Raw genomic sequence first — 23,312 nt, 5'->3', positions numbered from 1 at the left:
CGGGCTCTAGGCGCTTGGGCTTCAGTAGTTGTGGCGCTCGAGCTCAGTAGTTGTGACACATGGGCCCAGCCGCTCCGTGGCATGTGGGATCCTCCTGGACCAGGGATCAAACCTGCGTCCTCTGCACTGGCAGGTGGATTCTTAACCACTGCGCCACCAGGGAAGTCCCACCATCTATCTTTTATGTGCAAGCAAATACAATCCTAACTTATACAAATGATTAAGTAATTTATAAAATTCTCAAACTAGTATATATAGGATGGATAAACAACAAGGTCCTACTGTATAGCACAGGGAACTATAGTCAATATCCTGTGATAAACCATAATGGAAAAGAATAGGAAAAAGAATATATAAATGTATAACTGAATCACTTTGCTGTACAGCAGAAATTACAACATTGTAAGGCAAAGTTATTCAATAAAATAAAATAAAATAAATAATGTATACAATTCCTAAGTGGAAGTGTTGCATGATTTTATTTAACTGTGACAAGGTAAACACTGTCAGAAAAAGCATAGAGTCGGAAAGGTCTGAAAGCATAGGAAGTGCTGGTGTGGTGTGCTAGTGACAGAGCAGCAGGCAATGGCTAACTGACCCAGGGAGAATGTAGACGGTGAAGAAGTGAAAAGGGTCAAGGTAAAAACCCACAAAAGACCACATCGTGGGGTAGGGAAAAGCTCAGGGAAGAAGGGCCAGAGAAGGAGAAAAAGAAGGAACAGCCAGACCTAGGAGGAAACCAGCAGTGGGGTTACTGGCTGGAGAAGGGAAGAAACAGGGAGGACAAATAAGCTGTTAACATATTTGAAGGTTTTCTGGTGGAAAAGAGATTAAATTTATTCATATAACAAGTATGTGACAATTATTTACAGGCATCCTCGGAGATATTGTGGGTTCGGTTCCAGATCACAGCAATAAAGCAAATATTGCAATAAAGCCAGTCACGTGAATATTTTGGTTTCCCAGTGCATATAACAGTTATGTTTACACTATACTGTAGTCTATTGAGTGTGCAATAGCATTATGTCTAAAAAACAATGTACATACCTTAATTAAAAATACTTTATTGATTAAAAAAATGCGATCATCTGAGCCTTCAGCGACTCATAATATTTTGGCTGGCGGAGGGTCTCTGCCTCAATGTTGGTGGCTGCTGACTGATCAGGGTGGTGGTAGCTGAAGGTTGGGATGGCTGCGGCAGTTTCTTAAAATAAGACAGCAGTGAAGTTTGCCACATCAATTGACTCTTCCTTTCAAGAACGATTTCTCTGTAGCACGCGATGCTGTCTGATAGCATTTTACCCCCAGTAAAACTTCTTTCAAAATTTTGAGAGAGTCAATCCTCTCAAACCCTGTGCTGCTTTATCAACTACTTTTATGTAATATTCTAAATTGTTTGTTTTCATTTCAATAATATTCATAGATCTCCACCAGGAGTGGTTTCCATCTCATGAAACCACTTTCTTCGCTCATCCAATAAGAAGCCGTTTCTCATTCGTTAAAGTTTTCCCATGCAACTGCAGCAATTCAGTCACATCTTCAGGCTCTACTTCTAATTCTCGTTCTCTTGCTATTTCCACCATATCTGCAGTTACTTCCTCCACAGAAGTCTTGAACTCCTCAAAGTCAACTTCTTCCAAATTCCTGTTAATGTTGGTCTTTTGACTTCCAATGAATCACAAATGTTCTTGATGGCATTTAGAATGGTGAATCCTTTCCAGAAGGTTTTCAATTTACTTTGCTTAGATCCATCAGAGGAATCACTGTCTACAGCAGCTATAGCCTTATAAAATCTATTTCTTACATAATAAGACTTAAAAGTCAAAATTACTCTGATCTACAGGCTGCAGAATGGAGATTGTTAGCAGGCATGAAAACAACTTTAATGTTGTCATGCTTCTCCTTCTGAGCTCTTGGGTGACCAGGTGCATTGTCAACGGGCAGTAATATTTTGAAAGGACTCTTTCTTTTCTGAGCAATAGGTTGCAACAGTGGGCTTAAAATATTCAGTAAACCATGTTGTAAACACATGTGCTGTCATCCAGGCTTTGTTCTTCCGTTTATAGAGCACAAGCAGAGTAGATTTAGTGTAATTCTTAAAGGCCCTAGGATTTTCAAAATGGTGTATGAACACTAGCTTCAACTTAAAGTCACCAGCTGCATTAGCCCCTAACGGAAAGTCAGCCTGTCCTTTGAAGCTTTGAAGCCAGGCATTGACTTCTCCTCTTTAGGTATGAAAGTTCTAGATGGCATCTTTTTCCAGTAGAAGGCTGGTTCATCTACACTGAAAATCTGCTGTTTAGTGTAGCCACCTCCATTAATGATCTGAGCTAGAGCTTCTGGGTAACTTGCTGCAGCTTCTACATCAGCGCTTGCTGCTTCGCCTTGCACTTTTATGTTATGGAGACGGCTTCTTTCCTTAAACTTCATGAACCAGGCTCTGCCGGCTTCAGACTGTTCTTCTGCAACTTCCTCACCTCTCTCAGACTTCACAGAACTGAAGAGAGTTAGGGCCTTGCTCTGGATTAGGCTTTGGTTTAAGGGAACATTGTGGCTGGTTTGACCTTCTATCCAGGCCACCAAAACTTTCTCCATATTTGCAATAAGGCTGTTTTGCTTTCTCATCATTCATGTGCTCACTGGAGTAGCGCTTTTAATTTCCTTCAAGAACCTTATCTCTGCATTCACAACTTGGCTGTTTGGCGCAAGAGGCCTAGCTTTCCACCTATCTTGGCTTTGACATCCCTTCCTCACTAAGCTTCATCATTTCCAGCTTTTGATTTAAAGTGAGTGACTTGTGACCCTTCCTTTCACTTGAACACCAACAGGCCATTGTAGGGTTATTAACTGGCCTAATTTCATATTGTTCTGTCTCATGGAATAGGGAGGCCCGAGGAGAGGGAGAGGGACAGGGGAATGGCCATTCAGTGGAGAAGCCAGAACACACACATTTATTAAGGTCACCATCCTATATGGGCATGGTTCACGGCACTCCAAAACAACGACAATAGTAACATAAAAGATCATAGGTCACTATAACAAATACAATCATAATGAAAAAGTTTGGAATATTGTGAGAATTACCAAAATGTGACACAGAGACACGAAGTGAGTAAATGTTTTTGGAAAAATGGTTCCAATAGACTTGCTTAATGTAAGGTTGCCACAAACCTTGTAAAAAACACAATATCTGTGAAGCACGATAAAGTGAAGCACAATAAAGCAAGGTATGCCTGTACATAACACAAGCGGTAAATTAAAACCCACTCGGTGGGACTTCCCCGGCAGTCCAGTGGTTAAGACTCCACACTTCCAATGCAGGGGGCATGGGTTTGATCCCTGGTCGGGGAACTAAGATTCCACATGCTGCATGGCCAACAAACAAACAAAACAAAACAAAAAAGAACCCACTTGGTGAAGGTGAAGGTCAGGGAATCTGTTTCAATTCAACGTGGAGTAGAAATTAGTGTTCTTATCTATTCAGGATACCTTTGCCTCCCCAGCTTCTTCTGTTAATAACATGGTCCTTGTTATAGCAGTGAACAATAATATTATTCCATCTCTCTTGACACAGTGACTGGTCCAGGGATGGGCATAGGACCCCAGCCAGGACAATCAGAATCCTTATCCAAACATTTTCTAACAGGACTGGTCTTCTTTGCTTCCCTTTCGGTCACTGAATTTTTTGGCTGTGGGCCCAGAGCTGTTGGAGGGCATACGTGCTGGGCATGGAGAGTCCATCTGCAAGAGGAGGTCTTCAGCACAAGTTTTCCTAACATGAATTAGTGATGAGGTTATTGATTAATTAGAGAACATGATCTGTGTGATGTGCCAACTGCTGTTGTTATGATCTCATTTAGAACTAGCAAGCAGAGTAGAAAGAAAAAAAAACCCAGAAAACCCACATAGTTGGAAGCAATACCAGCTGCAATGCCTGAGTGACTTCATGCTTTGCTTACTAAGCAGTGGGTTGTAAAGTTGATGACAACGTGTGCAGGTTGTGCTGGTCATAAGGATGGTGGGGGCAGTAAGAGTCAGTACTCTTGAGTAAGAGCCATGTGTGACGCAGGCATAAAAGACAATTATGAAGGCCTTCCCTGGTGGCACAGTGGTTAAGAATCCGCCTGCCAGTGCAGGGGACACGGGTTCGAACCCTGGTCCGGGAAGATCCCACATGCTGCGGAGCAACGAAGCCCGTGTGCCACAGCCACTGAGCCCACGTGCCACAACTACTGAAGCCTGCGCACCTAGAGCCCGTGCTTCGCAACAAGAGAAACCACCGCAATGAGAAGCCTGTGCACCACAACGAAGAGTAGCCCTGCTCGCCTCAACCAGAGAAAACCCGTGCCCAGCAACGAATACCCAATGCAGCCAAAAAAAAAAAAGACAATTACGAACCTAGAAAGACTTAGATTCATACAAGGTTAATATTATCGATGAGAAGTGTTGGAATAAAAGAATATAGGTCACTAAATGCTATGCTTCTCAGTAAGAAAAGAATCCTATAGCAATCTAAAGAAGGGAGGGAAAAGTCTATTTAAATTTAAATCTATCTGATTACCCATATGAAATGCCATTTTTAAGTCAAAAGTAAGACACTTTCTGAGATATTGAACAGCTAATTACAGTTCAGTTATACAGTTCCTATTTAATTTCCCAGGAACATAATCTTAAATTGCAACTAGTGGGATTTGGGAATGCTCAGGGGGTTTGCAATGAGTGTTGAAGGATTGCTTGACATAGTAATGAAGATGATATAGAAAAATATCCCAAGCTAAGGACAGTAGCATAAGTAAAAGAATGGAGAGAACAGTGAATACAGCATGCTACCTTTTGTATAAGGAAAGGAAACAAAGTGCATATTATTTATTTGTATAAATGCTTAAAGGTTCTGTGTACTCATAAGAACCTAGTATCAGGGTTGGCTATTTGGAGTCAAGTATGTGGTCTGGGTTGATGGGGGATAGGGGTGGAGGGAAGACTTGACTCCCTCCATCCCTATCCCTCATCTTTAAGGTTCAAGAGAGAATTAAGTGGGCAGTAGACTAGGGTGGCATTAGATCAAACAAAACCTCGAATGTTTTACTACAAGATTTGTACTTTAGTTTCTGGGTAATGGAAAGCCACCACAGAATTTTAAATATACGCCTGACATAATAAAGCCTTCATGGAAGGGGTAAGAATTTGCTCTGTAACCTGAAATGCAAGTACTATTATACTCTTTTGTGTTCCAAAATCAAATCAAATTTGCTTCATTCCCCCATTTGTCAGAGTTGCAAAAACCCAGTTTCGTTGCAGATGAAGGTGTTGGGGAGGAGTTCTCCCCACCCTCCCAATTCCATTAGGATCATAGAAGAGTCTGGGAGCTTATGGATGTCCCAAAGAGAAATCACTCAGCCTGTGACCCAGACTTTGCTGTTTCTCCCTATCCTGGAGCAGGACCAGCTACATAATTTGCGGGACTCAGTGCAAAATGAAAATACAGAGCCCCTTGTTCAAAAACCGTTGACAATTTCAAGGCGGCGACAGCAGAGCATTAGACCCAGTGCGGGGCCCTTCTGTGTGTGAGTGCACAGACCCATCTCAGACGAATGAAGCTGGCCCTGCCCTGAGGGCAGGCAATCTCACGTGGGTTACGCTACTTTGAGAAACTGAGCTCCCGGAGTCTCCACTGGAGTAAGATCTGAGGCCAACAGGATTAAAGTAGTGCACAAACGGTGCCCCTTAGAATGCTTCCCAAACTTTAGTGTGCACGTCAATCACATGGATAGTGCTAAGATGCAGATTTTGACTCTGGGGTAGGTCTGGGGTAGCTCTTGAAATTCTGCATTTTTGCAAACTCGCACCTGCTACTGGTTCTGTTGGTCTGTAGATGACATTTTGATCCACAAAGCATTACCCCATAACCTTAGATGTACCTCATCTTCAACCCTCAGACTCCCCTCCTGACTCTCCAAGAGTTCAAGCTTGGTGTCCAATCTTTTATGTCACAAAACCTCAGCTGTTAAGGGCAGGGAAGGAGGTAAATATCCCCTTCTGTCCATAACCTAGAAGACAAGTGGTACTTGAATTTCCTGATCAGGGTACCTGGACTGGTCTATTTTATAAGGATAATGCAGGTGTCAGCATGAGGCATGGAAAAAAAATCATGAAGAGATAGAGGCAGCTGTAATTAGGCAAGAGTTGATAAGGTCCTGAATTGGGGTTCCTTGAGGATTAGAATGGAAGCAGTCAGAAGAGGCTTTTCAAAGGTCAACTCAGCTGGCTGAGGAAGCCAACAGGATGCTAGCTGAAGAGGGAGAGGGAGGGAATGGAGGTGACTCCAGAGTTTTGAGCCTGGATGTGCCTAAAATGATGAAGATGCCACTAACCCAGGGGGGCAGAAAGAGCAGCAGGTTTGGCGGGACACGAGTTCAGTTTAGTCACACTAAGTTTTAGGGGCTGTACGTCCTTATGTGTAGGAGAAATCTTAGGCATCTAAGCAAGAAGAAATCAGGACAAAATGGTAAAATAAATACAATAATGGGTAGCAAATGAGTATGGATGTAAAGTACAAAGTTTTTAGAAATAAGAATATGAGGACACATGTTCAGTGAGTGGAAGAAATCTGAAATAATGAGTGGGGAACCTGTTTTGGTAGTGTAGGCCAGTGCTACTAAGAAGTTCTAGGTGAAATAAAAACTTTGCTCATAAGCAGGTATGTAGCATTTTCTTCTGTCACAAACTGTGGGGAATCTTTCAGAAAATCTTTGTTTGAAGCTTCCTGGAAAACTGATTCGGTCCCTGCCATATCTGCTCTGTCAGTAAATATAGAAGCTGAAACGCTGGAGTTACTTATCTGATACCTTTTATGAGCACTGCTTATGCACAAAACAGTCGTCTGTGTTCTCTTTTAACGTGGTCAAATGAATATATTTTGGTATGTAAATTTCTTTTCTTAGTTTTAAAAACAAATTGCAAACAATTTTACAGAAAAGAAATCAGATGTATAAAACAACTTGCTACAGCTTTTTGGATCTTTCTTCAATCCTTATTAGTGTACTACACATGATTAATATGTTCCTTGTGGGATTGGCTGTGAATCATTGGTGTGTAAGTTGTTTAATGACCACATACTCCACCATCCCTTCTCATAACACCCTTTGCAACGTGACCTAGATGTTCTTCTCATCAAGGTATAGAGTCTATTGCCTCCCCTCTTGAATTTCTGCTGGCTTGTGACTGGCTTTGATCAAGAGATTGCAGTTTCTGCTCTTGCCCCCTTGCAATGCTGCCACCATCCTGTGAAGAAGCTTGACCTAGTCTCCTTGCTATGAGAGAGTATGTAGAGAGAAAGGCCTACCTTTCGGCCAGCATCAAACTCCAGCCAGGTGAATGAAGCCGTCTAAGACCATCCAGCCCCAGTCGAGCTGCCAGATGACTGCAATTACAAGAGTGACCCCAGGTCAGGCCAGCTAAAACACCATGCAGCTAAATTCAGACCAAATTGCTAACCCACAGAAGTGTGAGCAAATAAAATGGCTGTTTTACGCCACTAAATTTTAGGGAATTCCCTGGCAGTCCAGTGGTTAGGACTGCACTTTCACTTGTTGAGGGAGTGGGTTCAATCCCTGCCTGGGGAACTAAGATCCCACGAGCTGCATGGTGTGGCCAAAAGGAAAAAAAAAAGCCACTAAATTATAGGTAGTTTGTAGGGCATAATAGATAACTGATATAATTTGGTATATTATATTTGCATTCTAATTTTGGAATTATTATTTTGATATAATTTTTTATGTATTTGACCAAGTTGCAAGACAATTTAAAATGGTTATATGCAATTCTATTGTATTCCCTTACCACAGTTTACTTAAACTTTTCCCAGTAATTGGACATTTGGTTTGTACTTTCCATTTTTGTGGATAATACTGTTCTAAACATGTTTTTACAAGTGCTCTCTAATTTTTTTCCCTGTTATTTTCTTAGGAAATTTTTTTTACCAAAAGTGGAATTGGTGGGTGAAATGATGTCAAGTATTAATTCTCATTACATACTGCCTGACTGCTTTCCAAAAGACTGTTATCAATTTACAGTGCAGCCAGCAATATATCTGTCTCTCCATACCCAGTTATCAAACTTTCTAAAAATTTAGCAATTTTTGTTTATTTTTAATTTTTTGGCTGTGTTGCGTGGCTTGTGGAATCTTAGTTCCCCAACCAGGGATTGAACCTGGGCCATGGCAGTGAAAGCGCTGAGTCCTAACCAGTGGACTGCCAGGGAATTCCCAGCAATTTTTAAATGAAGATGTAACATATATACAGCAAAGTATGCAAATCTTAACTATATGTCTTGATTAATATTTACAGAGAGAGAGAGAGAGAGAGAGAGAGGTAGATAGACAGAGATAGAATCCATGTAGTCACCCCCAGATGAAGAATTGGAATGTTTCTGGCTCCCCAGCTATTTCTCTTGTGCTCCTTTCCAGTCAATACCACTGCCAGAAGTAACCACTATTCTGGTTTCCATCACTCTTTCCATCTACTCTTGCACTTCATATAAATAGAACCATGCAGATTGTATTCTCCTATGTCTGCCTTCTTTTGCTCATCATTATGTCTGTGAAATTCATCCATGCTCTTGTTGTGTATGGCAGTGGCTCATTCTTTTTTATTGGTAATATTATCCCTTGAGGATGCCACAATTTCCTTATCCATTCTTCCTTTGGTGGACATTTCAGTAATTTCAGTTTGGTGCTATTAAATAAAGTTTTTTAAACTTTTTTTCACTTATTTTAATAGTTCAATAGTTGTGTGTTGATACTTTAGAAGTGTTTCAATACTAATTTCTTCAATTACTATTGGAGTATAACAGAGGAGGGACTAGAGATGAGTCTGAATGAGTGAGCAGGGGCTAGATTATGAAGGACCTTGTAAGACATGCTGAGGAACTTGAACTTTGTGGCATGGACAGAGGGAAGTCACTGAGGGATTTGAAGCAAGAGAGGGAACTTATCAAACTTGCATTTTAGAAAAATGACTTTGGCAGTAGGGAGGAGAACGGATGGTTTGAGGAAAACCCTGAAGGTAGATTTCTAGGCAGAAGACTATGGCAATAGCACAGGTGAGAAATGAGCTGGGCCTGAACTAACACAGGAGCAACAAAACTTAGTGTGTGTTGATATTTGAGGGATGAGGAATTAGGAAGATCTAACTGCTGGGTAACTAGGGTGGCAGTAGATGCATTGACTAAGACAAGGAATGCAGATGGGAAGCAGGAGGAGATAGAACCATAGGAAAGATAATGAGTTTATTTTGTATTTGTTGAATTTGAGATATTTGTGGAATGTCCAGGTGGAGAGGACTATTTGTCAATTGGACACGTAAGTCTAGAAGTCTGGAAGTGGTCCTGGTAGAGGCGGAGATTTGGGAGATCACCAGCACATAGGTAGAAGAAGAGATAAGGTAGATAAGGTTAGTTAGAATAGTCATTGAGGTGGAGGGGTGGGCAATGAGAAGCCAAAGAAGAAGCCTGAAGAAGAGAGGACCAAGGTAAATGGGAAAGCTGTGGCTCTTACAGTCCAGGGGTTAAAAATTTCAGAAAGAGAGTGTCTCAGGGAGGTAGGTGAGATAAGGACTGCATAATAACTTCTGGATTTGGAAACTAGATCATTGGTGAGCTTGCCACAGCCGTTTCAAAGGAATGATAGGAGTGGGTGCCAGATTGCTGCGAGTTTGGAAAATGGATGGCAGTAATTAGACTTTCCTCTTGAAAAATTCAGTTGCAGGTAAAAAGAAAGATGACATTATCAAGGCCAAGGTCAGTTTTCTTTTTTAATTGCCAGAGATCTGAGCATGTTCATAGGCTATCAAGAGCAAGAGATTGAACAAGCATGAGAGGGAGGCAGTAACTGATGCAGTAGGATCCTGGAGTTGGGACTGGGGGATGGAGATTATAGGTAGACATAGACGGATTGGATAGGAAGAGAGCCACCTCATCCTTTGAGACTGAAGGAAGGGCACTAAGACTCTCTCCCCCCAAACAGTCAATCATCCATCTGAGAGGACACCATCTTGCTTGGTTGTGTGGTTTGCCCCAGAGGCTTTCAGCAACATAGATGTAGGTGGAATGTTGGATTCTCTTACAGTCGATCACTATGATAATATCTAGTTTTTCAATATTTTAAGTAATGGCAAAAGTATTTTAATTAGTTCCTTTTTTCTTAAAAAAATATATTACTAATACATTTGAATGCCTGATCTCATTTCCCTCCCCTTTTTCTTTGAGGTAACCACTGTCCTGAAGTGGCAATATGTCATTCCCAAACAGGTAATGTATTTTCATTAAGTATGTCGTATCCATAACTAAAATACAACATTGTTTTGTGGCTTTTAATAAATTGTTATCATACTGTACTTATCATTCTGTAACTTGCTTCTTTTACTCATTATTAGATGTTTTAGATTTATCCATCTTGATCCATATGAATGAAATTAGCTCTGATTATTTAGCTGCTGTATGATTTTTCTTTGTATAAAATGCTACTATTTATGAATTCTCTAGTTTTGTTTCAAGTGTTTCATTATTACAAAAAATGAACATGTGCAAGATTTTCTTTACGATGATGATTTCCACAAGAAAATAGTGTGTATCCTATGTTTTGTTAGGCAATGTTTTACTAATGTCAATTAGATCAAGTCACTTAACAGTATTGTTGAACTCTTGTGTCTTTACTGACTTTTTGCCTGCTTGTTCTATCAACTACTGAAAGATATTAAACTCTTCAAACATGATTGTGGATTTTTCTATGTCTTCATTTAGTTCTGCAATTTTTGCTTAGTGTATTTTGAAACTTTTTTATTAGGTGAGTACATATTATAATGTTCATGTCTTATTGATGAATTGACCCTTTTATCATGAAAATGTCCCTTTTAATTTTCTATTCATACTCTTTGTTTTGTGTCTATTTTGTCTGATATTAACATTGCCATTTCAGATTTATTATGATTAATGTTTGCATGGTGTATTTTATCCATCCTTTTACTTTCAACCTATGTGTATATTTAAATGTGAAGTACGTATGTTGTAAACAGCATTTAATTAGATCTTGATTTTTAAATCCAATCTGATAGCCTCTGCCTTTTAATTGGAATACTTAATCTATTTATATTTTAAATAATTTACATAAGTTTTAGAGACAGACTGTTGGGGTTCAAATCTCAGCTAGTCCACTTAAAGTCTGTATGACCTTGATGATGTTACCTAACCGTTTTTCCCTTTTTCTTTTTCCCTTCCTTCCTTCCCTCCCTCCCCTTTTTTTCTTTCTTTCTCTTTCTTTTTCTTTCTTTCTCTCTCTCTCTTTCTCTTTCTCTCTTTCTTGTTTCTTCATCTGTAAAACAGGATGATAGGATGAATAGTGGTACCTACCTGTTGGATTTTTATTGGAATACTATACATCATTAATACATGTAAAGTGCTCAGAGCTGTGTCTAGTACACAGTAACAATAAATGTTAGCTAAAATCTGGATTTGACATTTTGTTTTGTAGGGATTTAAAGTTTTGTTTTAATATCTAAAATAGCTGTAAAAGACACCTCACAAAAATAATCAATTCCAAGTGATTTATATTTCAATCTCATCCAATTATGCAAAAATCTATGTTGACATTTGGCTAGTCAATTTTCATCTTCCCTAATGACAATCAATTGTTCCTGCAAGCTAATCGGAATATGCTACATTTACATTTTAAATAAATGTGTTCAAAACCCACTAGAGTGCTTTAGAAACTTGTAAATAGGTTAGAAAATCCTGTTGAAAAGTTTTTACCTTTTTTAAATTAACTATAGAGATAGAGTTATAAAAAAATAATTGATAGACTTTATTTTTAGAACAGTTTTAGGTTTAGAGAAACATATATCTTCTTTATCCAACCCCCTCCTCCCCAGTTTTATTACTAACATCTTGCATTAGTGTGATGCATTTGTTAACAATTGATACATGAATATTGATACATTATTATTAACTAAGGCCATAGTTTACATTAGGGTTCATTCTTTGTGTTGTATGATTCTATGTGTTTTGAAAAATGTATAATGAAATGTATCCATTACAGTATCATACAGAGTAGTTTCACCGTCCTGACGATTCTCTGTGCTCCTCCTGTTCGTCCTTCCCTCTTTTCCCGAGAATCCTGATTTTTTACTGTCTCTATTCTTCCTTTTCTAGAATGCTGTATAGTTGGGATCATACAGTATGCAGGCTTTTCAGACTGGCTTCTTCCACTTAGAAATATGCATTTAAGGTTACTCCATGTCTTTTCATGGCTTCATAGCTCATTGCTTTTTATGATGAAAAATACTCTATTGTATAAATATACCACAGTTTGTTTATATATATACCTACTGAAGGACATCTGGGTTACTTCCAAGTGTTTGCAGGTATGAATAAGCTTGCTATAAACACGTGCACAAGTTTTGATGTGAATTTGTTTTTAACTCATTAGGTAAATATCAAGGAGTGCAACTGCTGAATTGTATGGTAAGAGTATGTTTTGTTTTGTAAGAAACTGCTGAACTGTCTTCCAGAGTGGCTATACAGTCATTGAGCTCCATAGAGACAGTGCCCGGGCAAGTGAGAGCTGGACGGGAACTGGGCAACTCTGTGCCTCACTGAGGAAAAATACTTAAACAGGAGCAAAGGAGACCCTAAGAAGCCGAGAGGCCAAATGTCATCATATGCATTCTTTGGAAAACTTGCTAGGAGGAGCACAAGGAAAGCACTCAGATGTTTTAGTTAACTTCTCAGAGTTTTCTAGCAAGTGCTCAGAAAGGTGGGAGACCATGTCTGCTAAAGAGAAAGGAAAATTCAATGACATGGTAAAGGCAGACAAGGCCTGTTATGAAAGAAAAATGAAAACTTCTATCCCTCCTAAAGGGAAACACAAAAGAAGTTCAAGGATCCCAATGCACCTAAGAGGTCTCCTTCAGTCTTTTTCTTGTTTTGTCCTGAGTATCGTCCAAAAATCAAAGGAGACCATCCTGGCCTATCCATTGGTGATGTTGCAAAAAAACTGGGAGAGAGGTGGAGTAACACTGCTGCAGATGAAAAGCAGCTTTATGAGAAGGTTCCTAAGCTGAAGGAAGAGTACAGAAAGTATATTGCTGCATAAGGAGCTAAAGGGAAGCCTGATGCAGCAACAAAGGGAATTGTCAAGGCTGAAAAAAGAAAGAAAAAGAAGGAAGAAGAGGAAGATGAGGATGAAGAGGAAGAAGAAGATGATGAATAAGTTGGTTCTAGTGCAGTTTTTTTTCTTGTCCATGAAGTATTTAACCCCCCTGTACAAAACTCACCCCTTTTAAAGAAAAAAATTGAAAGGTAAGGCTGTGTATGATTTGTTTTTGAACTGTACAGTGCCTTTTTTTGTACAGTTAACACACTACTGAATGTGTATTTAGATAGCTGTGTCCTGGTGGTACTTTCCACAGTCACTAACCTTGCCTGGTACGGTATGGGGGTTGTAAATTGGCAAGGAAATTTAAAGCAGGTTCTTGTTGGTGCACAGCACAAATTAGTTATATATGGGGATGGTAGTTTTTTCATCTTCAGTTGTCTCTGATGCAGCTTATATGAAATAATTGTTCTGTTAACTGAATACCACTCGGTAATTGCAAAAGAAAGAAAAAAAGTTGCAGCTCTTTTGTTGACATTCTGAATGCTTCTAAGTAAATACAATTTTTTACTAGGAAAAAGCAAACAAAACCAAAGCAAAACAAAAACCCTACAAAGTGACTGTACCATTTTGTACTCCCACCCCCAATGCGTTCCTGTTGTTCTACAACTTCGTCAGCATTTGGTGTTGTCAATGTTTTGATTTTAGCCAATCTAATGGGTGTGTAGTGGTATCTCATTGGTTTTAATTTGCAATTTCCTTATGACATATAATGGTGAGCATATTTTCATATGCTTATTTGATATCTGTATGTCTTTTTGGTGATGTGTCTGCTTGATCTTTTTTAAAATTTTTTATTATATTTTTTGGCTGTGTTGGGTCCCCACTGCTGCACACAGGCCCCCCCAGTTGCACCGAGCGGGGGCCACCCTTCGCCACAGTGCACAGGCCTCTCACAGCAGTGGCCTCTCTTGTTGCAGAGCACGGGCTCCAGGCGTGCAGGCCCCAGCAGTTGCGGCACGTGGGCTTAGTAGTTGTGGCTTGCGGGCTCCAGAGCGCAGGCTCAGCAGCTGCAGCACAGGGGCCCAGCCGCTCCGCGGCCTGTGGGATCCTCCCAGACCAGGGCTCGAACCCGTGTCTCCCACGTTGGCAGGCGGATTCCCAACCACTGTGCCACCAGGGAAGCCCTCTGCTCGATCTTTTGCCCATTTTACAATTGGGTTGTCTTCTTATTGTTGAGTTTTAAGAGTTCTTTGTATATTTTGGATACATGTCATTTATCAAGTATGTGTCTTGCAAATATTTTCCCCTAGTCTTTGACTTGTCTTTTCATTCACTTAGTGTCTTTCTCTGACCAGAAGTTTTTAATTTTTTTGAAGTTCAACTTCACACTTTTTTCTTTCATGGATTGTGCTGATTTTTTCTTTTGTTATCTTCTAGAAGTTTTATAGTTTGCATTTTACCTTTAGACTTAGGATCCTTTTTGAGTTAATTTTTGTGAAAGACGTAAGGTATATGCTCAGATCCTTTTTTTTCCATGTGGATGTCCAGTTGTTCCAGCATTATTTGTTTAAAAGACTATCCTTTTTCCATTGAATTGTCTTTGCTCCTTTGTCAAAGATCAGTTGACTATATTGTGTGATTCTATTTCTGGGCTCTCTATTTCTTTACATTGACCTATTTATCTCTTCTTTTGCCAAATATCATACTGTCTTGATTACTGTAGCTTTACCATAAGTCTTAAAGTTTTGTAGTGTCAGTTTTCCAACTTTGTTCTTTTTTTTTTTGGCCACATGCAGCTTGCAGGATCTTAGTTCCCCAACCAGGGGTTGAACCCAGGCCCCTGCAGTGAAAGTGCCAAATCCTAACCACTGGACCACCAGGGAACTCCCTGTTCTTCTTTTCAATATTGTGTTGGCTATTCTGAGTCTTTTGTCTCTCTAAACATTAGAATCTGCCTGTCAACATCCATAAAATAACTTGGGATTTTGATTGTGATTGCATTGATCTCAAGTATGAAAAACTGACATCTTAATAATATTGATCTCCTTTCCACAATTCTTTTATAAGAGTTTTGTAGTTTTCTTTAAATAGCTCTGTTCATATTCTGTTAGATTTATACCTAAGTATGTCCTTCTGAGGGGCGAGGGTGCTAATGTAAATGGTGTAATTTTTAAATTTTAAAATTCCAATTGGTTATTGCTGGCACATACCAAAGCAATTGACTGTTTTTTGGAAGTGTAGCTGATTTACAATATTGTGTTAGTTTCAGGTGTACAGCAAAGTGATTCAGTTACATATATTTTTTCAGATTCTATTCCATCACAGGTTATTACAAGATATTGAATATAATTCCCTGTGTTATACAGTGAATCCTTATTGCTTATCTGTTTTATGTATAGTAGTTTGTATGTTAATTCCATACTCCTAATTTGTCCCTCCCTCCCTTCCTCTCCATTTTGGTAACCATAAGTCTGTTTTCTATGTCTCTGAGTCTGTTTCGCATATAGATTCATTTGTATCATTTTTTAGATTCAGCATATAAGTAATATCATATAGTATTTATCTTTCTCTGTCTGACTTACGTCACTAAATATAATATTCTCTAGGTCCATCTATGTTGCTGCAAATGGAAATATTTCATTCTTTTTATGGCTGAGTAATATTCCATGTGTGTGTGTATATATATATATATATATATATATATATACACACACATATATATACACACACATATGTATATAAATATATATGTATGTACATGTGTGTATATATATAAATATATATATACACACATATACATACCACATCTTCTTTATCCATTCATCTGTTGATGGACATTTAGGGTGCTTCCATGTCTTGGCTATTGTAAATAGTGCTGCTATGAACATTGGGGTGCAAGTATCTTTTTGAATTACAGTTTTTGTTTTATGTTTTTCTGGAAATATACTCAGGAGTGGGATTGCTGGATCATACGGTAACTCTACTTTTGGTTTTTTAAGGAACTTCCATACTGTTTTCCATAGTGGCTGCACCAATTTACATTCCCACTAACAATGTAGGAGGGCTCCCTTTACTCCACACCCTCTCCAGCATTTATTATTTATACACTTTTTGATGAAAGCCATTCTGACCAGTGTGAGGTGATACCACATTGTGCTTTTGATTTTCATTTCTTAAATAATTAGTGATATTGAAAGCACATTTTCAAGTGCTTTTTGGCCATCTGTATGTTTTCTTTGGAGAAATGCCTATTTAGGTCTTCTGCCCATTTTTTAATTAAGTTGTTTGTTTTTGCAATATTGAGTTGTATGAGCTGTTTGTATATTTTGGATATTAACCCTTTGGATATTAACCCTTTGTCAGTCACATCGTTTGCAATCCCTATCTATAGGTGATTTTTTTGTTTTGTTTTGTTAATGGTTTCCTTTGCTGTGCAAAGCAACTGACTTTTGTATGTTAACCTTATGTTTGGCAACTTTGCTATAATCTCTTATGAATTCCAGGGATTTTGGATTTTGTTGTTGTTGTTGCTACCGTGTCAATTCTTTGAGATTTTCTGCATAGATAGTCATGTCATCTGCACGAACAAAGTTTTATTTCTTCCTTCTTGGCCTGTATGCTTTTTCTTTACTCTTCTTGCCTTATTGCTTTAACAAGGACTTTTAGTACAATTTGAATAGGAGTGGTGAGAGGAGACACTGTTGCTTAGTTCCTGATCTTAGAGGGAAAGAGTCTAGCTTTCCACCAGTAAGTATGATGTTAGCTACAGGTTTATTATACATATTCTTCATCAAGCTTAGGAAGTTCCTCTCTATTCCTAGTTTGCTGAGTTTTTATTATAAATGGGTGTTGGATTTTGTTGAGTGTTCTTTCTGCATTTGATCATATGATGTTTCTTCTTTAGTGTGCTGATGTGGTAGATTATATTGACTGATTTTCAAATATTGAGCAAGCTCTGCAAACCTGGAGTAATAAATCCCAATTGGCCATAGTGTATACATTTTAAAAATACAGTTTTGGATTCTATTTGTTAACATTTTATTGAGAATTTTTGCACCATTATTCATGAGAGATATCACCGTGTAGTTTTTTTTTTTTTTTTCCTTCTTGTAATATATTTCACTGGTTTTGGTAATTGGTTAGGGTAATGCTGGCCTCACAGAATGAGTTAGGAAGTATTCCCTCTATTTCTATTTTCTGGAAGAGATTATAGAGAATTGGTATAATTTCTTCCTTAGATATTTGGTAAAATTCACCAGGGAAACAATCTAGACCTGGTGCATTCTGTTTTGAAAGTTCATTAATTATTGACTGAATTTTTTTAATAGATTTAGGCTTACTCATATTGCCTATTCCTCCTTCTGTGAGTTTTGGTAGATTGTGTATTTCAAGAAATTGGTCCATTTCATTCAAGTTATCAAATTTGTGGGCACAGAGTTGTTCAAAACATGCTGAGTAAAAGAAGCCATTCACAAAAGGACATATGTCATATGATTACATTCATATGAAATAAAATTCATAAAGATAGAAAGCCTATTCATGGTTGCCAGGGTCTTGGGGAAGAGGAGTAAGGAGTGCTCAACTTCTCTTCTTGCTGAATGTTACTTCTCTCCCTCCTTACAGGTATTGCTCCCAAGCACACTCTCCAATATCTTCCGTACACAGATCTCTGTCTCAGAGCCTGTTTCCCAGAGAACCAAAGTGCAACATTATAAGTTTACACTATTGCTAGCAGAATATAAGAGCTCCTGGGTCTTACATCCTTGCCAGCACATCGCATCATCAGACTTACTAACTTATGCAAACTCAAAGATGTGGAATGTTCTCACATTGTTTTATTTTGTGCTTCTCTGATTACTAGTAAGGGTGAACATCTCTTTAATCTTTTCTTGGCCACTCCAATTTTTCCTTCTGTAAATCAACTGGATAAATGTTTTTCTTTCTTTCCTTCTTATTTCCTTTAAGTTTTCTAAATCTTGTTGCATAAACTTTTTTCCAAATACCTTTTTTATTACAAAGTATCATATGTTCTTTGCAGAAAATGTAAAACACACACATACACACAACAGAGAAAGAGATAAATAAAAGTTATATGTAACCCCAGCTCCCAATGATAACTAGTAAGTAATACAGTAGTCCCCCCTTATCCAAGGGGGATACATTCCAAGAACCCCAGTGGATGCCTGAAATCTCGGATAGTACCAAACCCTATGAATACTACATTCTTTCCTATCCATACATATGATAAAGTTTAACTTATAAATTGGGCAACCTCAGATTAACAACAATATTACTAATATAATAGAACAATACACTGTCATAAAAGTTATATGAATATGGTCTCTCTCTCTCTCAAAATATCTTATTGTATTGTAGGTATTTTCAAACTGTGGTTGATTGCTGGTCACTGAAAACTGGGGAAAGCAAAACAGAAGTTAAGGGGAGACTACTGCATTTTGGCTTACATCATTTCCCTATACGTGTATTTATTGTTTGCAATATCTTCATCCTCATTTTGGGCATTCTTAATTTGTGTACTTTCTGTGCTCTAAAAAAATTAGTTGGGCTGATAGTTTACCTGTATTTTATTCTTCAAAGAGCTAATTTTAAGTTTTATTTATCCTTCATACTAAGTTATCATTTTCCAATACTATATTTCTACTTTTAAATTTATTACTATACCTTTCCTAGTTTCCTTTTCTATTTTTCTAAAATATAATTTGACTAATTGGGTTTCTCTTTTCTCTCTTTTTGTCAGTGTAAGCATCTGAAGGAAACATATTGTTTTTGGCTCTATTCCAGTGATTTTAAAATGTTTTATCTAGGATTTTCATTGTTTAAAAATATGCCATTATTATTTCTGGACTTTCTGAAGAGAATATTTACTTTTAACAAATTTTTGTCATTTACTCACATAATTTGGTATATGTATAAAATTTTATACACACACACACACACACACACACACACACATAATTCTCTGTAGAATTTAAGCTTATTTAAGATTATTGTATAGTTCTTATGAAAGACTAATGGACTTGAGCTTTTGGCCAACATGGAGTAATGGGAAATGGATTTACCCTCCCACCTGAAGCAACAACAGCAGAACCAGACAAAATATTTGAAACAATAATTTTCAATATTGCACACTGGCAATGAAAGAAGGTGATTCCTGAGAGATAAGAAACAAATGAGTTAGGCCCTGTAATTGTCCCGGCTTTTTACCTTTAGAGAGTTTCCAGTCTAGAGCATAGAAAGGGGATTCACTGGACTCCCTGAATGGAGGAAATGAAGCTGAGAGTCTGGAGAGACCAAGATGGCTATACATCACAGGACAGAGTACCAGAGAGATAGAAAAAGAGAACCCTGAAGATCTTTAGAATGTCCCTCTTGAATATTGAGCAGAGTGCTAATCAGTGCATATGTATAAGGAAATTACTCAAGGCTTGGGAATTAACCATCCAAAAGGATTAGAGAAACTCACAGAGGGCCGGGAATAGGACCTGTTCCCATTAGCCAAACTGAATAGTCTCATAATTTATGGCACGTTGGGTAGAGTACTCAAAAGGATCTTACCTCACTAGTAAAAAATAACTAACCTTTTACTAAACATGGCCCTGGTCTCACCTAACAATTGTAAAAGAAAGACCTGAAAGGATCAAAGTGTTTCCAATTATCTTAAGTGCATTTCAGAACAAAGTGCAAGAATATTCACAGGAATAAAAATAGCCACCTCCCAACAAGGCAAAATTCACAATGTTTGGCATCCAGTCAAGGATTACTAGACATACAAAGAAGCAGGAAAATATGGCCCTTGATGAGGATTGAATCAATAAAACAAAACTAAACTAGAACTTACACAGCTGTTAGATTAGCAGCCAATGACATTAAAAGAGTTATTATAGGAGATATGGGGATATATGTATAGCTCATTTACTTTGTTATAAAGCAGAAACAAACATACCATTGTAAAGCAATTATACTCCAATAAAGATGTTAAAAAAAGAGTTATTATAACTGTGTTCCATATGGTCAAAAACTTAAGTAGAAACATAAGATATATTAAAAAAAATACCTAATTGAATATGTAGAGATGAGTACTATAGTATCTAAGGTGAAAAATACACTGGATGTCATTAATGGCAGATTATAAATTGACATAAAGAAGATTAGTGAACATCAAGGCATAGCAATAGAAACTGTCCAAACTGAAGCATAGATTTAAAAAATAATTCAAGAAAAAAGGAACAGAAAATCAGTGATCTTTGGGGCAACTTCAAGTAGCCTAATATAAATGTAATTGGAGTCCTCAATGGAGACAGGGTGGGGATCTGCAAAATATCTGAAGAAGCAATGGTCAAACTTTTTTTTTCATATTTGATGAGAATTATAAATTCAAAGATTCAAGTAGCTTGACAAATCTCAAACACAAGAAATATAACAAAAACTACACCAAGGTACATCATTATCAGTTCACAAAAAAAAACTGATAAAAGCAACCAAAGAAAAGATACAAGTTACGTAGAAAGACACAAAGAAGCATCAGATTTCTCTTTGGAAACAATGCAAGTTAGATGGCAGAGAGTAGCATGTTTAATATACTAAAAGAAAAAAAAAAAATCTGTCAGCCTAGGGACTTCCCTGGTGGTCCAGTGGTTAAGACTTCGCCTTCCAATGTAGAGCGTAATGGTTCAATCCCTGGTTGGGGAACTAAGATCCCACATGCCGTACAGTCAAAAAAAAAAACCCAGAAAACAAAAAACCCAGGCAATATAAAGACTTTTTGAAATATATAGGAAATGAAAGGATTAATCACCAGCAGACCGAAGATGGCAGAAGAGTAAGACGCGGAGATCACGTCCCTCCCCACAGATACACCAGAAATACATCTACGCATGGAACAACTCCTACAGAGCATCTACTGAACGCTGGCAGAAGACCTCAGACCTCCCAAAAGGCAAGAAACCCCCCACGTACCTGGGTAGGGCAAAAGAAAAAACTAAACAGAGACAAAAGGATAGGGACGGGTCCTGCACCAGCGGGAGAGAGCTGTGAAGGAGGAAAAGTGTCCACACACTAGGAAGCCCCTTCGCGGGTGGAGGCTTCGGGAGGCGGAGTGGGGGAGCTTGGGAGCCGCGGAGGAGAGCACAGCAACAGGGGTGCGGAGGGCAAAGCGGACAGATTCCAGCGCAGAGGATCGGGCCGACCGGCACTCACCAGCCGAGAGGCTTGTCTGCTCGCCCGCCGGGGCGGGCGGGACTGGGAGCTGAGGCTCCGGCTTTTGTCGGAGCGCCGGGAGAGGACTGAGGTTGGCGGCGTGAACACAGCCTGCAGGGCGTTAGTGCACCGCGGCTGGCCGGGAGAGAGTCCGGGGAGAAGTCTGGAACTGCCGAAGAGGCAAGAGACTTTTACGTCCCTCTTTGTTTCCTGGTGCACGAGGAAAGGGGATTAAGAACGCTGCTTGAGAGAGCTCCAGGGACGGACGCGAGCCGCGGCTAAAAGTGCGGAGCCCAGAGACAGACATGAGACGCTAGGGCCGCTGCTGCCGCCACCGGGAGGCCTGTGTGCGAACACAGGTCACTAGCCACACGCCCTTCCGGGGAGCCTGTGCAGCCCGCCACTGCCAGGGTCCCGGGATCCAGGGACAACTCCCCCGGGAGAACGCACAGGCGCGCCTCAGGCTGCAACGTCTCGCCGGCCTCTGCCGCTGCAGGCCCGCCCCACACTCCGTGCCCCTCCCTACCCCCGGGCCTGAGTGAGCCAGAGCCTCCGAATCAGCGGCTCCTTTAACCCCGTCCTGTCTGAGCAAAGAACAGACGCCCTCCGGCGACCTACACGCACAGGCGGGGCTAAATCCAAAGCTGAGCCCCTGGGAGCTGTGAGAACAAAGAAGAGAAAGGGAAATCTCTCCCAGCAGCCTCAGAAGCAGCGGATTAAAGCTCCACAATCAACTTGATATACCCTGCATCTGTGGAATACCTGAATAGACAACCAGTCATCCCAAATTAAGGAGCCCTGTGGATGAAAGGCTCTTGGGGCTGCAGCCAGGAGTCAGTGCTGTGCCTCTGAGGTGGGAGAGCCAACTTCAGGACACTGATCCACAAGAGACCTCCCAGCTGCACATAATATCAAACAGCAAAAATTTCCGAGAAATCTCCATCTCAACGCCAGCACCCAGCTTCACTCAACGACCAGCAAGCTACAGTGCTGGACATCCTATGCCAAACAACTAGCAAGACAGGAACACAACCCCACCCATTAGCAGAGAGGCGGCCCCAAATCATAATAAGTCTACAGACACCCCAAAACACACCACTAGACGTGGACCTGCCCACCAGAAAGACAAGATCTAGCCTCATCCACCAGAACACAGGCACTAGTACCCTCCACCAGGAAGCCTACACAACCCACTGAACCAACCTTAGCCACTGGGGACAGACACAAAAAACAACAGGAACTACGAACCTTCAGCCTGCAAAAAAGGAGACCCCAAACACAGTAAGATAAGCAAAATGAAAAGACAGAAAAACACACCGCAGATGAAGGAGCAAGATAAAAACCCATCAGACCTAACAAATGAAGAGGAAATAGGCAGTCTACCTGAAAAAGAATTCAAAATAATGATAGTAAGGTTGATCCGAAATCTTGGAGATAGAATGGACAATAGAATGGACAAAATGCAAGAATCAGTTAACAAGGACCTAGAAGAACTAAAGATGAAACAAGCAACGATGAACAACACAATAAATGAAATTAAAAGTACTCTAGATGGGATCAATAGCAGAATAACTGAGGCAGAAGAACGGATAAGTGACCTGGAAGATAAAATAGTGGAAATAACTACTGCAGAGCAGAATAAAGAAAAAAGAATGAAAAGAACTGAGGACAGTCTCAGAGACCTCTGGGACAACATTAAACGTACCAACATTCGAATTATAGGGGTTCCAGAAGAAGAAGAGAAAAAGAAAGGGACTGAGAAAATATTTGAAGAGATTATAGTTGAAAACTTCCCTAATATGGGAAAGGAAATAGTTAATCAAGTCCAGGAAGCACAGAGAGTCCCATACAGGATAAATCCAAGGAGAAATACGCCAAGACACATATTAATCAAACTGTCAAAAATTAAATACAAAGAAAACATATTAAAAGCAGCAAGGGAAAAACA

General features: G+C 39.4%; 1 pseudogene; it reads left to right on the top strand.

Annotated features, from left to right (window-relative positions):
- The first annotated feature begins 12,664 nt into the window (after positions 1 to 12,664).
- On the top strand, positions 12,665 to 13,343 carry LOC137205590 (high mobility group protein B1 pseudogene; annotated as a pseudogene).
- The last annotated feature ends 9,969 nt before the right edge of the window (positions 13,344 to 23,312 follow it).

The sequence above is a fragment of the Pseudorca crassidens genome, chromosome 14 (assembly GCF_039906515.1).
Source record: "Pseudorca crassidens isolate mPseCra1 chromosome 14, mPseCra1.hap1, whole genome shotgun sequence".
Lineage (NCBI taxonomy): Eukaryota > Metazoa > Chordata > Mammalia > Artiodactyla > Delphinidae > Pseudorca > Pseudorca crassidens.
Note: the sequence above shows the minus strand (reverse complement) of the source record. Positions and strands in the feature narration are given on the sequence as shown.